At 60.2% G+C, this 13,706-nt stretch overlaps 1 protein-coding gene across 2 annotated transcripts in view; it reads left to right on the forward strand.

Annotated features, from left to right (window-relative positions):
* Positions 1–13,706, forward strand: part of MECP2 (methyl-CpG binding protein 2) — a 33,419-nt gene that overhangs the window by 611 nt on the left and 19,102 nt on the right. The gene's annotated exons all lie outside the window — the stretch shown is intronic.

Here is a 13,706-nt window from a genome sequence, read left to right on the forward strand (position 1 = left end):
CTGAGCCTCGCCTGCCCCAGCACCCACCTGGTGCCACCCTTCGCACGCAGGCATGTGTGGAACTGCCCCCTTTGGTGCCAGCCCTCCTCCTTGGTTTCCTCACACCTACCTAGTGTTCCCCACGTATGTCTTGCACCAGCACCACCTGCTCCTCCCTGCAGCGCACATCTGGACCCACTCATGTCAGCAGCCCCTGCACAAAACTGTTTGCACTCATGCCCAGTCTGGATGGCAGCCCCTGGCCCTGCTTGGGACTGTGATGTCTCCCTGGCTCATGGCAAGTCCTCCCTCTCACCATGGTGCTTCCCAGTAGCCTTTCACATGAAGTCCTGCGATGGCATGCCCAGCTCAAGTTCCCTGCCATCATGGTGGCATCTCAGCTCCAGTCCAGCAACCCCCACTCCAGTGTCGTCTCCTTTCGGCATATGCTAGCCCCCTTTCCCTGCCAGGCTCGACCCTCTGCTGCCTTGGCCTTTTGGGTGGGCCTGCCCTGGCACTGGGGCACAGCCCTTCGCATGTCTGTGCACCTGCTCTTCGGTCACCCTGACTCTGCCCCTGTCAGCTCTCTGTGTCCCCAACATTGGTCCCCTCACCCATCCTGGGGCCCCAGACTGCCATGCTCTGTATGTTCATGCAGACGCCTTCCTTTCTGGCATGGCATGCTTACAGCAAGGCATTATTGCTGCACAATGTTAAATTCCCAGCCCAAAGTGTTGTCCCATCTCGTGCTGATTCCTGCATGTCTGGCAGCAGAGTCCTGCTGGCTGGGATCCCCTTCGTGAGGTTTCCCTGCTCACCCTGATCTAGCTTCCGGCTTCCTCTTCTGCTGGTTTTCCCCACTCTTCTGTGTATCACGGGGGTTACTTCCCATCCTGGTCCTGACAGGATCACTCCATGTACCCAATCAAAGGGGTATGGTTTGGGTGTGACACTCATAGGGCACGCACCGTTGTTCCTTGCATGGTGTTGGAATGTGGTTTACGGGAGCCGGGCTTTCCAGCGGGAAAAGAAAAGCACCCGTCTCTGGGGAGTTGCTTACTTGGAAAGTACAATAGAAGTTATGCTCCCAACTAGCAAGGGGCCACCTTGAGTGCCTGGGAGTTGGGGGTTAATGAGGGTCTGATGACTCAGGAAGTGTGTGTAATCTAAGTTGGGGTGAGCAAACTTTTTACGTTAGGCCCTACTTTTCATCCCTGCAGTTTGCAGGGCTCCCCAGCCTGTCTAATGTAATCCGAACAGATGGACATTTTGGTCTTGTTCATATGGAAAAAAACAAACCCCTTTTGACACATGTAAGAAAAAAGTATGTAGAATTAAAAATTTATTAACTGGTATCTGAATGTGAGCACACATTCATAAAACGGTAACATATTTCAACCCTTTTGATGAGATGGATAAGCCTAAGACCCAGCAGTTGATCATGCTGCACCCCCCCTTACAAAATCCCCTCCCCCACTTTGTGCACCCCAGTGTAGGTGGTGTCAGCATGGCCCAGACTCAGGCTGCAGTGATTGATTTGCACTTCGTGTGCTTGCCATCCATTGTAAACTCTGTGGGGCTGAGACCCTGTCTTTCTGCTGGGTTTTAAGACATGAAACTGGGATCAGTGTGGAGTGTCGGTGCAATTGTTGGTAGCTCGTGTGAAAAGCTGTTCTTTGAAGCTGGGCGCCTGAAGAGCTGTTAGCTCTCGTGCAACTGTGACACTGAAATGTTTGTAATTGGTGCTTAGGGAGAGCTAGCATGAAGCTGGACCACGAGGAGATGGTTCCAGATGGATGGGTTGTGAGGGGAAGGGACCCAGGCTGGCTGTCAAAGCCCAGTTTTACTGAGCGTGATCTCCTATTTCGCAAAAACCTGCTGCTCAGCCCCCAGCTGGCTGCTTCAGTTTCATTTTGAAGTCAAGTTATATCTTCGTGCTGTGAGAACAGTGTCCAAAAATTGACCTGGGTGCTGCAGGGAAAGGGCCTAGAAGGTACAAGTGGCAGCTGAGGTCCAGGTTTTGATGCCCTGCACTGGGTCATGTGAAGACCTGCAGCCAGACCCATAGCATTGAATTGTTTGTGTGGCTGCCTGTTTGCTGATCTCCGGTTTTAACACCTGGGGAGAAGGGAGACGAGCTGGCAAAATGTCCGAAATGTCAGCCATGTGGACAGACTTGGAGGTGGTGGGGTTTCTTTGGGTGGGAGAAGTAACAGCCTAGGTAATGCTAATGGAGAGCACCTGGCAAAGCCCCCGAGGCAGGAGCCATTGACTCCTCCCGCCCATCCCAGCCCATGTTCACCACAGGGTCTTAAGGGGCCGTTGAAAGGGAGGTCATGGAAATGTTCCCTCCTGTCCCTGAGAGGCACAAACAGGGGCTGCAGCTGCGTTCCTGGTGGGCTGATTTCTGGCTGTCTCTCAGCTGGGTAAATGCCACAGCTTGCTCAAGGCCTACCCCAAACGTGCCCAAAATCAGAGCAAGGTAGAAACCAGGAGTTTCCTTGTCCTTGTTCAAACACTGGCTTCTCAAGGGTTTGTACTGTTGGCAGGCGGTCGGGATTCTCAAGGAGTTTTCTGGAGATGTGAGCACTGGAAATAATTGAAGTTTGATGTTCTACCCATAACCAAGTGGCTCTGGGACTGGCACTTTGAGGAGAATGTGTTGAAGATTTTTTGAGGAATTCCCAAGAGTTTGTTAGTCTGATGAAGTGGCTCTTTGCCCATGAAAGCTCATGCTCCAAAGTATTTGTACATCCATAAGGTGTCACAGGGCTTCTTGTTGTTGTTGAAGATACAGACTAACACGGCTACCTCTCTGTTACTCTAGCTGGGTGGATTGAGACTCACCTAGAGCAAGAGGCTCCTATCAGGGACACCCATCGTGATGAGAAGGGGCTGATCCCCCCTGGGTTGATGGGGAGGGCCTCCGACGTTTGTAAGCAGCAACAAGGGGCCCGCCACTTTCTGGTGAGGGGAGACCACCCATCATCTGACATAATGAGGGACCGCCAGTCTCTGTGTGGGCTTGCCTGGTGCAACAAGCATCCCTCTGGCTACTGCGCTTTTAGCAAGGATCAGTCTAGGTTATCCTTTTGAGAGTGTGTCTGTTTGAACAAGTGCTCCTCCCGATTCAGTACCACAAACCATCCTTTTACGCGGCTTCACTTTGCGCCAAACTCGCATTCATGTGAAGCTGCTGGGCTGTCAGCCTGGCTAGCTTCTCGCAGCTGCGAACAGTTAGGCAGGCTAAAAGCCCCTTCCCCCCGTCTTCGCAGAGAGGCCCTAGGCACCGGTCTGGGAAGGTGGGGGAAAGGCTTTTAGCTTGACTAGCTGCCTGCCACTGCGGACAGCCAGCTAGGCTAAAACCCCCTTCCCCCGGCTCAGAGTTCTGGGGAAGTGGGGGCCGCAGGTGCCTCCTGCCCACCTCCCAAGGCCTGAACCCATCCCCCAAGCCCTCCCCAACTTATGCAAAGTTCAAGGTATGCGAGGGTTGTGTGGAACACAACCCTCACGTACCTCGAGCGATTACTGTACACAGCTTCTCTGATCAGACCAGAGAGCAGTGTGGGCCAAGAAAATGGGATGTCTGGGATGGGATTGCTTCTCTGATAACCAAACTGAAAAGAACGGCATCAGAGCCAGTATTGGAAGAGCCTGACCCAAGATGAGCCAGAAGAGGTTAAGTCAGGACTAGGTTTGTTTGTCAATCAATCTGCCAGAAAAGATAAACATAAAGTGGAGAAAAGGAGTCGAGTCGTTGTGCTGGTTTGTCACAGCTAAATCAGGGCTTCAGGTTTGAAAACTGGAAGGAAACGTTATTGGAAACCAAACTGACTGTAGCCCGTTTTTTGTACAAATGTAGCAAACTAGAAGAGTTTGTAGGGATTAAGTAAAATACGCTGGAGGGAAGATTAAATGGAAAAAAAATTAACAATCCCCTTTTTAAGAAATATGAAATAAAAATTAACTTCATAAAAGTCACACTGCCTTCTGAAAAATCCAGTGATGTAAATAACACACACGTTTTCCTTTTGTTAGAAAAGCTTGTCATTGAGTTAAGGTCCCGAGCGGCGCTGACTAAGTCTGCTACTGAGAGTGTGCGTATCAGGGAGTAGCCACTCCGCGAAGGGTGGTGTGTTAATGGCACTCCTGGTCACTGTGGGTGTGGAGCGGGCGCTAGCTTGCTGCACCTTGGAGGCCACAGGCAGGTGGACAGGCTGCCGGAGCTCCGCAGGTGGCAGATCAAACCAGGCTTTGGCCAGGCCACGGGGAGGCTCTTTCTGGAGGTTGAAGGGCTGCAGAGCAGGCTCCCTGGATCCTGCTCAGCTGGAGTTGTGTGCCTGTTCAAGGGGATCTCTGGCCATGCAGGCAGGGTTCCCAGGAGTGGGCATTGCTAAAATATGCTCTGATTCTCGCCCAAAGCTTAGCACTCTTTGTTCTCCTCATCTCTGTGCTGAACGAAGCCTGCGCGTGACATGACCTTCAGCACCCCCGGCCCTTTGCTGGGCTGGACTCTTGTCCCAATGGACTGTGAGTCTGAAGCAGCTCCTCCAAGGGGGTGGTGTGACCAAAGGAAGTGGGAGGAGGTCTCTAGGACTCCCAAGGCTGTGTGAAAGTATGTTGGGGGCTGGCTGAGTGAGGCACTGGAGCATCAGAACTCTGCAAGCCTCTTGTGACTGTCCCCAAGCGTGCAGCTCGTGGCTGGGGCCTGCTGCTGCTGTGGCGGTTGTGGAGGAACCTGGCCGATCTCTGGTTTTGTTGGCGACACTGAGGGCTTGAGTCCCAGCGGTGCTCAGTCTGCATGTGTGAAAAGCAGGCTGGAGCCAGCTCAGCTGCCAGCTCATGTTCGACCCAAAGCCGCTGATGCCTCAGCCCTGTCCTGCCACCCCAGCACTCTGAGAGCCTGGCCCGGTGGCAGTGGTCAGCGCTGGGAGCTGCTTCCCCCCCTCCTTCTGCCATCAGTGAGAGTGTGAAAGTGGAAGAGGTAAATTCCTTCATAAGTGCCCCTAGAGATGGCCAGGCTGGTGCTGTTGCGAACCTGCTCTGCCCCATGGAAAGTGAAACTTCTTACACGCCTTGGCTCTGGGCCAGGCTGCAGGATGCCTGGGTTCTCACTTTGCTGAGCTAGGTCTCGCTGCTGCCCTGGGGTGACTTCACCTTGCTGGCCCCTGACCACCAGCCTGCTCTGCCAGTGGACGCAGGAACGTGTGCGCCATTAGGTGCCTATGGCTGGTTAGCTCCTCTGTGTGCCTGGCCCTTCCTGGGGCCCTCTGTTGCACTGGCTGCTGCACAGATGCCTGTGTTCATCCCTCAAACACACCACTGCTTGCCGGAGATAGGCTCCCTTGCAGCATACTCTGCACAGACCCCCGCCTCTCGTGGAAGGTGCCAGACGTCCCAGCTGCTGGGGCAGACGGACGCAGATGCCTAGCCTGTTCCCCAGTATTCAGGAGAGCAGGACTCAGCCCTTTCTGCTCCTTGGACTGGAAGATCATTGGCTCAGGGGTGCGGCACCTGCAGAGATGAGGGCCTAGGTTCTGGTCACAGGCAGCTGCGGTGCGCTGTTCTCATTTGTCCGGGGCATTGGCTGCACCTGGGGGTACCAGCTGGGGTGGGGTGGGGCTCTGCATGGTGCCTGGGCCCTGGGTGTCCCAGCCAGGGATGAGAGGGTCTGTGCAGGGCCTGGCCCGGCAAGGCAGCTTGCCTGGGTGGGGAGTGCCTGGAGCAGCAGGACTTGCAGCTGGGTAGCATCCCCTATGGCATGCCTGGGAGAGGCTGTTAGGGGTGCTCATTTGCAGCTCAGCTCCATTGCTCTGGGGGATGGGGCTGAGATCTCTGGATCTCTTGCAGGCTTTCCCTCTGTTGGGCACTGGCTATGGTGGGGCGAGACAGGAGCGGGGATGTAGCTGGGCTCCCCATCAGCATTGCTGCTGGGCAGCCAGCTGGGGGCCTCGCACACTGGGGGTGTAGGTGCTGGCCACTCGGGTCACACCCTGAATGATGGAGAAGGCGACAGCTTTGCTACCTTAAAGCCCAGGGCTTGGCCTTCAGCTCTTGCTGGCTGAGGAGCTGCTGTGACTTTACAGCAGAGGGAGGGGTGGTCAGCGCCCCTTTGCCACTGGGGGGGCCAAGGCTGATTGGGCTCTGGCCCATTGTCGTCGGGGGGGTGACCGTGGCCAATGGACTCGGTTGGTGGGCGGTGCGCCCCGTGGCCAATACATCCTAGCCATGGGCGGCGGGGGCATGTGGGATTTCTCCTGCAGAAGTTCCAGGGCTGAAGAAGTGTGGAGGCCAAGCACGACCTGCCGGTATTGCTGGGGAAAGGGCATAGCCCTGGGGTCTAGATGGCTGCAGCAGGGCCATGTGTACATGAGTGGGGTCAGTGCATCTGTCCCAGGCACCCGGTAAGCAATGTGCAGTCAGCAGCTCCAGGCCCTGCCCAGCTCTGCCCAGGGGGTGTTCCCTGACCCCCCTCCAGGTTGTGCTAGCACCTGTTTTCAGCACCACTTGCCCCTTCCCACGTTTTGAGCACTGCCTACCCCTCTCCCCTGCTTCTGCCATGGCTGCCAGCCCCTTGCCATGAGATGCAGGGATTGGCTGCCTGTTGCAGGGCACTGCCACCCCTTCCCCCAGAACTGCTGGCAAATGGGGTTCTTTCCCCTCCTCCCCCCCATCCCTCAGTGTTCCTCTTCCAGCTTGTCTGTCAGCCAGCACAGACAGGGACAAGAGTCTCAGCTCCCTCTGGCTGCTCTTACCATGCGTGAGGGTGGGCGTGTGCCTTGGGCATGAGTGGGGATTCCCAGGCCTGACAGCTGATAGTCGCATCATGGCAGGGGTCTGATCACAGCGTGGGCGGGGGGTGTCTGTGTGGGCCCAGCATGAACCTTGATCTCAGTGTGTGCGGGGGTGTCTGTGCGAGCCTGCGCGTACCCCAGTCGCAGCGTGTGTTGGGGGCTGTCTGTGCGCTGCCCAGTGCTGACCCCGATCGCAGCGTGTGGGGGGGAGTCTGTGCGAGCTTGCGCGTACCCCAGTCGCAGCGTGTGTTGGCGGCTGTCTGTGCGCTGCCCAGTGCTGACCCCGATCGCAGCGTGTGGGGGGGAGTCTGTGCGCTGCCCAGTGCTGACCCCGATCGCAGCGTGTGGGGGGGAGTCTGTGCGAGCCTGCGCGTACCCCAATCGCAGCGTGTGTTGGGGGGTGTCTGTGCGCTGCCCAGTGCTGACCCCGATCGCAGCGTGTGTTGGGGGCTGTCTGTGCGCTGCCCAGTGCTGACCCCGATCGCAGCGTGTGTTGGGGGTTGTCTGTGCGCTGCCCAGTGCTGACCCCGATCGCAGCGTGTGGGGGGGAGTCTGTGCGAGCCTGCGCGTACCCCAGTCGCAGCATGTGTTGGGGGCTGTCTGTGCGCTGCCCAGTGCTGACCCCGATCGCAGCGTGTGGGGGGGTGTCTGTGCAAGCTTGCGCGTACCCCAGTCGCAGCGTGTGTTGGGGGCTGTCTGTGCGCTGCCCAGTGCTGACCCCGATCGCAGCGTGTGGGGGGGTGTCTGTGCGAGCCTGCGCATACCCCAGTCGCAGCGTGTGTTGGCGGCTGTCTGTGCGCTGCCCAGTGCTGACCCCGATCGCAGCGTGTGGGGGGGTGTCTGTGCGCTGCCCAGTGCTGACCCCGATCGCAGCGTGTGGGGGGGAGTCTGTGCGAGCCTGCGCGTACCCCAGTCGCAGCGTGTGTTGGCGGCTGTCTGTGCGCTGCCCAGTGCTGACCCCGATCGCAGCGTGTGGGGGGGTGTCTGTGCGAGCCTGCGCGTACCCCAGTCGCAGCGTGTGTTGGCGGCTGTCTGTGCGCTGCCCAGTGCTGACCCCGATCGCAGCGTGTGGGGGGGTGTCTGTGCGCTGCCCAGTGCTGACCCCGATCGCAGCGTGTGGGGGGGAGTCTGTGCGAGCCTGCGCGTACCCCAGTCGCAGCGTGTGTTGGGGGCTGTCTGTGCGCTGCCCAGTGCTGACCCCGATCGCAGCGTGTGGGGGGGTGTCTGTGCGAGCCTGCGCGTACCCCAGTCGCAGCGTGTGTTGGGGGCTGTCTGTGCGCTGCCCAGTGCTGACCCCGATCGCAGCGTGTGGGGGGGAGTCTGTGCGAGCTTGCGCGTACCCCAATCGCAGCGTGTGGTGGGGGGTGTCTGTGCGCTGCCCAGTGCTGACCCCGATCGCAGCGTGTGTGTGGGGGGGTGTTTTTGCGAGCCTGCGCGTACCCCAATCGCAGCGTGTGTTGGGGGGTGTCCGTGCGAGCCTGCGCAGACCCCAACCGCAGTGTGTGTTGGGGGGTGTCCGTGCGAGCCTGTGCAGACCCCAACCGCAGCATGTGTTGGGGGTATCTGTGCGCTGTCCAGTGCTGACCCCGATCGCAGCATGTTGGGGGGGGTGTCTGTGCGAGCCTGCACATACCCCAATTACAGTGTGTGGGGGGGAGTGTCTGGGCGAGCCTGCACATACCCCAATTACAGTGTGTGGGGGGGAGTGTCTGGGCGAGCCTGCACGTACCCCAATCGCAGCGTGTGTGGGGGGGTGTTTTTGCGATCCTGCGCGTACCCCAGTCGCAGCGTGTGTTGGGGGGTGTCTTTGCGAGCCTGCACGTACCCCGATCGCAGCGTGCATTGGGGGGTGTCTGTGCGAGCCTGCGCGTACCCCGATCACAGCGTGTGTGTGTGGAGGGGGTGTCTGTGCACTGCCCAGTGCAGACCCCGATCACAGTAGGTGTTTGTGGGGTGTCTGGGGTGCCCAGTGTGGACCCCGATCGCAGCCTGTTGGGGGGGGGGTGTCAGTGCGGTGCCCGGTGCAGACCCCGATCACAGTATGTGTTTGTGGGGTGTCTGTGGTGCCCAGCGCAGACCCCGATCGCAGCATGTGTGTGCAGGGGAGCGGGGGTGTCAGTGCGGGCTGTGCGAGGACCCCGATCGCAGCATCTGTGTTTGTGGGGGGGGTGTCTGTGCGGTGCCCAGTGTGGACCCCGATCACAGCGTGTGGGGGGGTGTCTGTGCGAGCCTGCGCGTACCCCAATCGCAGCGTGGGGGGGGGGGTGTCTGTGCGAGCCTGCGCATACCCCAATCACAGCATGTGTTGGGGGGTGTCTGTGCGCTGCCCAGTGCTGACCCCGATGGCAGCGTGTGGGGGTGTGTCTGTGTGAGCCTGCGTGTACCCCAATCGCAGCATGTGTTGGGGGGTGTCTGTGCACTGCCCAGTGCTGACCCCGATGGCAGCGTGTGGGGGGGGTGTCTGAGGTGCCCAATGAAGACCCTGATCGCAGCCTGTGGGGCGGGGGTGTCAGTGCAGTGCCCAGTGCGGACCCCGATCACAGTATGTGTTTGTGGGGTGTCTGTGGTGCCCAGCGCAGACCCCGATCGCAGCATGTGTGTGCAGGAGAGCGGGGGTGTCAGTGCGGGCTGTGCGAGGACCCCGATCGCAGCGTCTTTGTTTGTTGGGCGGGGGGGTGTCAGTGCGCTGCCCAGTGCGGACCCCGATCGAAGCATGTGGGGGGGGGGTGTCTGTACGGTGGCCAGTGCTCTGACCCCGATTGCAGCGTGTGTGTGTGTATTTGGGGGGTGTCTGTGCAGTGCCCAGTGCAGACCCCAATCACAGTGTGTGTGTGTGGGGGGGGTGTCAGTACGGTGCCCAGTGCTGACCCCGATGGCAGCGTGTGGGGGGGGTGTCTGTGCGAGCCTGTGCGAACCCCAATCACAGCATGTGGGGGGGGTGTCTGTGCGCTGCCCAGTGCTGACCCCAATCGCAGCATGTGTTGGGGGGTGTCTGTGCACTGCCCAGTGCTGACCCCGATGGCAGCGTGTGGGGGGGGGTGTCTGAGGTGCCCAATGCAGACCCTGATCGCAGCCTGTGGGGCAGGGGTGTCAGTGCAGTGCCCAGTGCGGACCCCGATCACAGTATGTGTTTGTGGTGCCCAGCGCAGACCCCGATCGCAGCATGTGTGTTCAGGAGAGCGGGGGTGTCAGTGCGGGCTGTGCGAGGATCCCGATCGCAGCGTCTGTGTTTGTTGGGGGGGGAGGTGTCAGTGCGCTGCCCAGTGCGGACCCCGATCGAAGCATGTGTGTGGGGGGTGTCTGTGCGGTGCCCAGTGCGGACCCCGATCACAGCGTGTGGCGGGGTGGTGTCTGTACGGTGGCCAGTGCTCTGACCCCGATCGCAGCGTGTGTGTGTGTATTTGGGGGGTGTCTGTGCAGTGACCAGTGCAGACCCCAATCACAGTGTGTGTGTGGGGGGGGGGGTGTCAGTACGGTGCCCAGTGCGGACCCCGATCGCAGTGTTTGTGGGGGGGGGGTGTCAGTACGGTGCCCAGTGCGGACCCCGATCGCAGTGTTTGTGGGGGGGGGGGGGGGTTTCTGTACGGTGGCCAGTGCTCTGACCCCGATCGCAGCGTGTGTGTGTGTATTTGGGGGGTGTCTGTGCGGTGCCCAGTGCAGACCCCGATCGCAGTGTTTGTGGGGGGCGGGTGTCTGTACGGTGGCCAGTGCTCTGACCCCGATCGCAGTGTTTGTGGTGGGGTGTGTCTGTGCGGTGCGCAGTGCGGACCCTGATCGCAGCGTGTGGGGGGGGGTGTCAGTACGGTGCCCAGTGCGGACCCCGATCGCAGTGTTTGTGGTGGGGTGTGTCAGTACGGTGCCCAGTGCGGACCCCGATCGCAGTGTTTGTGGTGGGGTGTGTCTGTGCGGTGCGCAGTGCGGACCCTGATCGCAGCGTGTGTGTGGGGGGGGTGTCTGTGCGGTGCCCAGTGTGGACCCCGATCTCAGAGTGTGTGTGGGGGGAGTGTGTCTGCAGTGCCCAGTGCAGACCCCAATCGCAGTGGGCGGGGGGCGTGTCTGTGCGGTGCCCAGTGCGGACCCCGATCGCAGCGTGTGTGTGGGGGGGTGTCTGTACGGTGGCTAGTGCTCTGACCCCGATCGCAGCGTGTGTGTGTATATTTGGGGGGTGTCTGTGCAGTGCCCAGTGCAGACCCCGATCGCAGTGTTTGTGGGGGGGGTGTCAGTGTGGGCCCAGTGTGGACCCCGATCGCAGCGTGTGTGTGTGTGGGGGGAGTGTTCTGTACGGTGGCCAGTGCTCTGACCCCAATCGCAGCGTGTGTGTGTGGGGGGGGATGTTTGTGCAGTGCCCAGTGTGGGCCCCGATCGCAGCATGGGCGGGGCAGGGGCCTTGGGCAGCAGCCTCTGGTCACCTCTCTGGGGGACACACTAAGAGTTCCCAGCTGTGAGTGCAGGTGTCCAGCGGCCCTTTCCCAGGCTCTTGAGGTGGGACCCGCGCGTGTGCGGGGAGCCGCACGCCTGTGAGATGGGCTTTCTACGTGGCAGAGGACTAACAGCAGCTCTGGTGCTGGGTGCAGCGCTGTACCCCAGTTTGGCCAGCGGGTGGGACCAGGAATCCTGGCTGTGTGTCTCTTCTCTCCCTGCCGCTCGGCACTGCCAGCCCATGTGCATCCGGGGTAGAAGGGAGGGGGCTCCATGGGCCCACCAATCTGCCCACCTCATCTCCCACCTTCTCTTGTGTTGGCCAGCTGGGATGGTGGATGCTGGGTGCCGAGTCGCAGAGGTGGTGATCCAGACGAGGTTGTGCTGCTTAGCCGCATCCATTAAAAGCTCCTAGTGGCGTGCCATGGTAGCCGGGCCTGGCGGGGATTTGTTGTGCCAGCCTGCCCCGCTGAGCCTTTCCACAGCCCAGTCTAAGAGCACCGGCACTTCCCCATCTGCTCCTTTCACGTCGCAGCCCAGCACCGGAAGGGGCTGCGCATGGGGGATTATGCCACGGACCACAGCTGTCCAGTGCCTTGCACAGTGGGCCTGGGACTCCCAGGAGCAGGGAGTTCTGCTGGGAGGCAGGCTTCGCAGGTTCTCTCAGGCACTAAGTGGGGGCTCAGTGGTTAGAGCAGGGGTGGGCAAGCATTTTCCGTCAGGCTCTACTTTTCATCCCTGCAATTAGCAGGCCTCCACCTGTCTGCTATAAGCCGAACGGTTGGAAATTTCGGCCGTGTTCGTATGAAAAAAGCCCTTCCAGGTCATGTAAGAAAATCTCCCCGTAGAACGTAAAACCTGTGTGAATTGGTATCTAGGTGTGCAGACACAGACATAAAACAAGAAGAGATTTCAGTCTTTTGAATGAGATGGGTAAGCCTGACACCCAGCAGCTGACCGCAGTCTGCCCCCTATGAAATTTCACACTGCCTGAGGTCCAGGGCTTTGGGACCCGCTGACAGAGACCAGGTGCCTTCTGGCTGGGCCTGGGAAAGGCCCCTCCCCATCTGCAGAAGAGTCCAGGCAAAGGGAGAAGGAAGGCCGCTTGGCCACAGACCCGGTTAGCTCCGCGTTCTGCAGGGAGAGGCCGTTCTTCGTGGCGCTGCATGCCCACGGGCTGCTTGAGGGAGGGAGCCAGCCAGCTGGGCGGCTGGGGTCGGGCACCGGCAGCATGGGGACCTTTGGAGCTGAAGGTGGAGGTTCTAGCTGAGTGGGAGGGTGGCTGTTGTCTGCCTGGGCGGGGGAAGCTGCTCCCCGCCACAGGCCTGCGCGGTTGACACTTGGCCCTGGCCGTAGCCGGGGTGGTTCTGCTCTGCCACACTTTGCTGCTCTGGTGAGCTGTGTCCTCCTCCAAGTGACAGGGTGCAGCCCACGGCCCTGTCCCGGGCCCTGTCCAGCGGTTACAGCCTCTCTCAGCCAGGTGCCCATCAACCCCCAGCTGCACGGCTGCTTTGCCTCAGGGAGGGCTGGGAGCTGCCGTTGAACCTGCTCCGGCCCAGCATGTTGGCCTCGGGTGAGCGCCTGGCCTCTGCAAGGGGGGCACTGAGCATTGCGTGGGCCGGATGGGTGGGGGGGGGCTTGTGCTGGCACGGCTGAGGCCTGCACTGCGCCAGCATTGATCAGGCCCCGCAGGTGCCGTGCATTTAGCACAGCCTGGGGCAAAGATGTGGGGGAGCATCACACGCCATGGCCTGGGACGCCAGGCTGGGGCTTGAGCAGGGCTCCCGGCCGGAAAGGACACGTGCCACTTGCTGAGTCCAGGGGGCCGCCTGTGAGACTGAGTGACGGTGACGCCGGGTCCATCTGGCTGCAGAGGCTGCCTCCTGGGAGCGAGGGCAGCGGGTGCAGTTCAGGCTGTGGGCTGAGTGAGATGGAGAGCAGGGAGCAACCCAAGGCTCCCTTTCTCCAAACTGCTAATCCCGGCTGCAGATCCAGCCATCTGCCTGTGGTGGTGACGACAAAAGAGAGCCCAGGCCAGGCGCATCGCAAGCTAGGGCAGTGCTGACTCTGACGGCTAATGAGGACTGCCACAGCCGAGCTGGTTCCCAGAACCACACAGGTGTCGGCGTCGGCGTCTGGCCTCCGGCTGAGTTTGTGCCGTCGGCGCTGCCCATTTGGTCAGGATGATTGTCATTTTACACATGGAAATGGCATGTGCACAAGGACCCTTGGCAGAGCCAGGAACTGAGCCTGACCCCACACACCTCCCAGCGTCACTCTGCTGCGCTCTCATGTGGGTGATCCAGGGGTGTAGCAGCTGCACCCCAGCTCTCAGGCTGGCCCTGCAGCGGGCACAGCCCGGGCTCTGTTCTGCAGTATTGATGGCAATTGTGAAGTGCTGATTTTTTCCCCATAGAAGTGTTCAGAATGGTAGCAACTGCGGGGGCGTGGCGAGGGGGACAAGGCCCCAAGCCAGCTGTCCGAGTGAAGCACGTCCGCCCTCCCTGGGCTGGC

This window comes from Carettochelys insculpta, chromosome 22 (genome assembly GCF_033958435.1).
Source record: "Carettochelys insculpta isolate YL-2023 chromosome 22, ASM3395843v1, whole genome shotgun sequence".
NCBI lineage: Eukaryota > Metazoa > Chordata > Testudines > Carettochelyidae > Carettochelys > Carettochelys insculpta.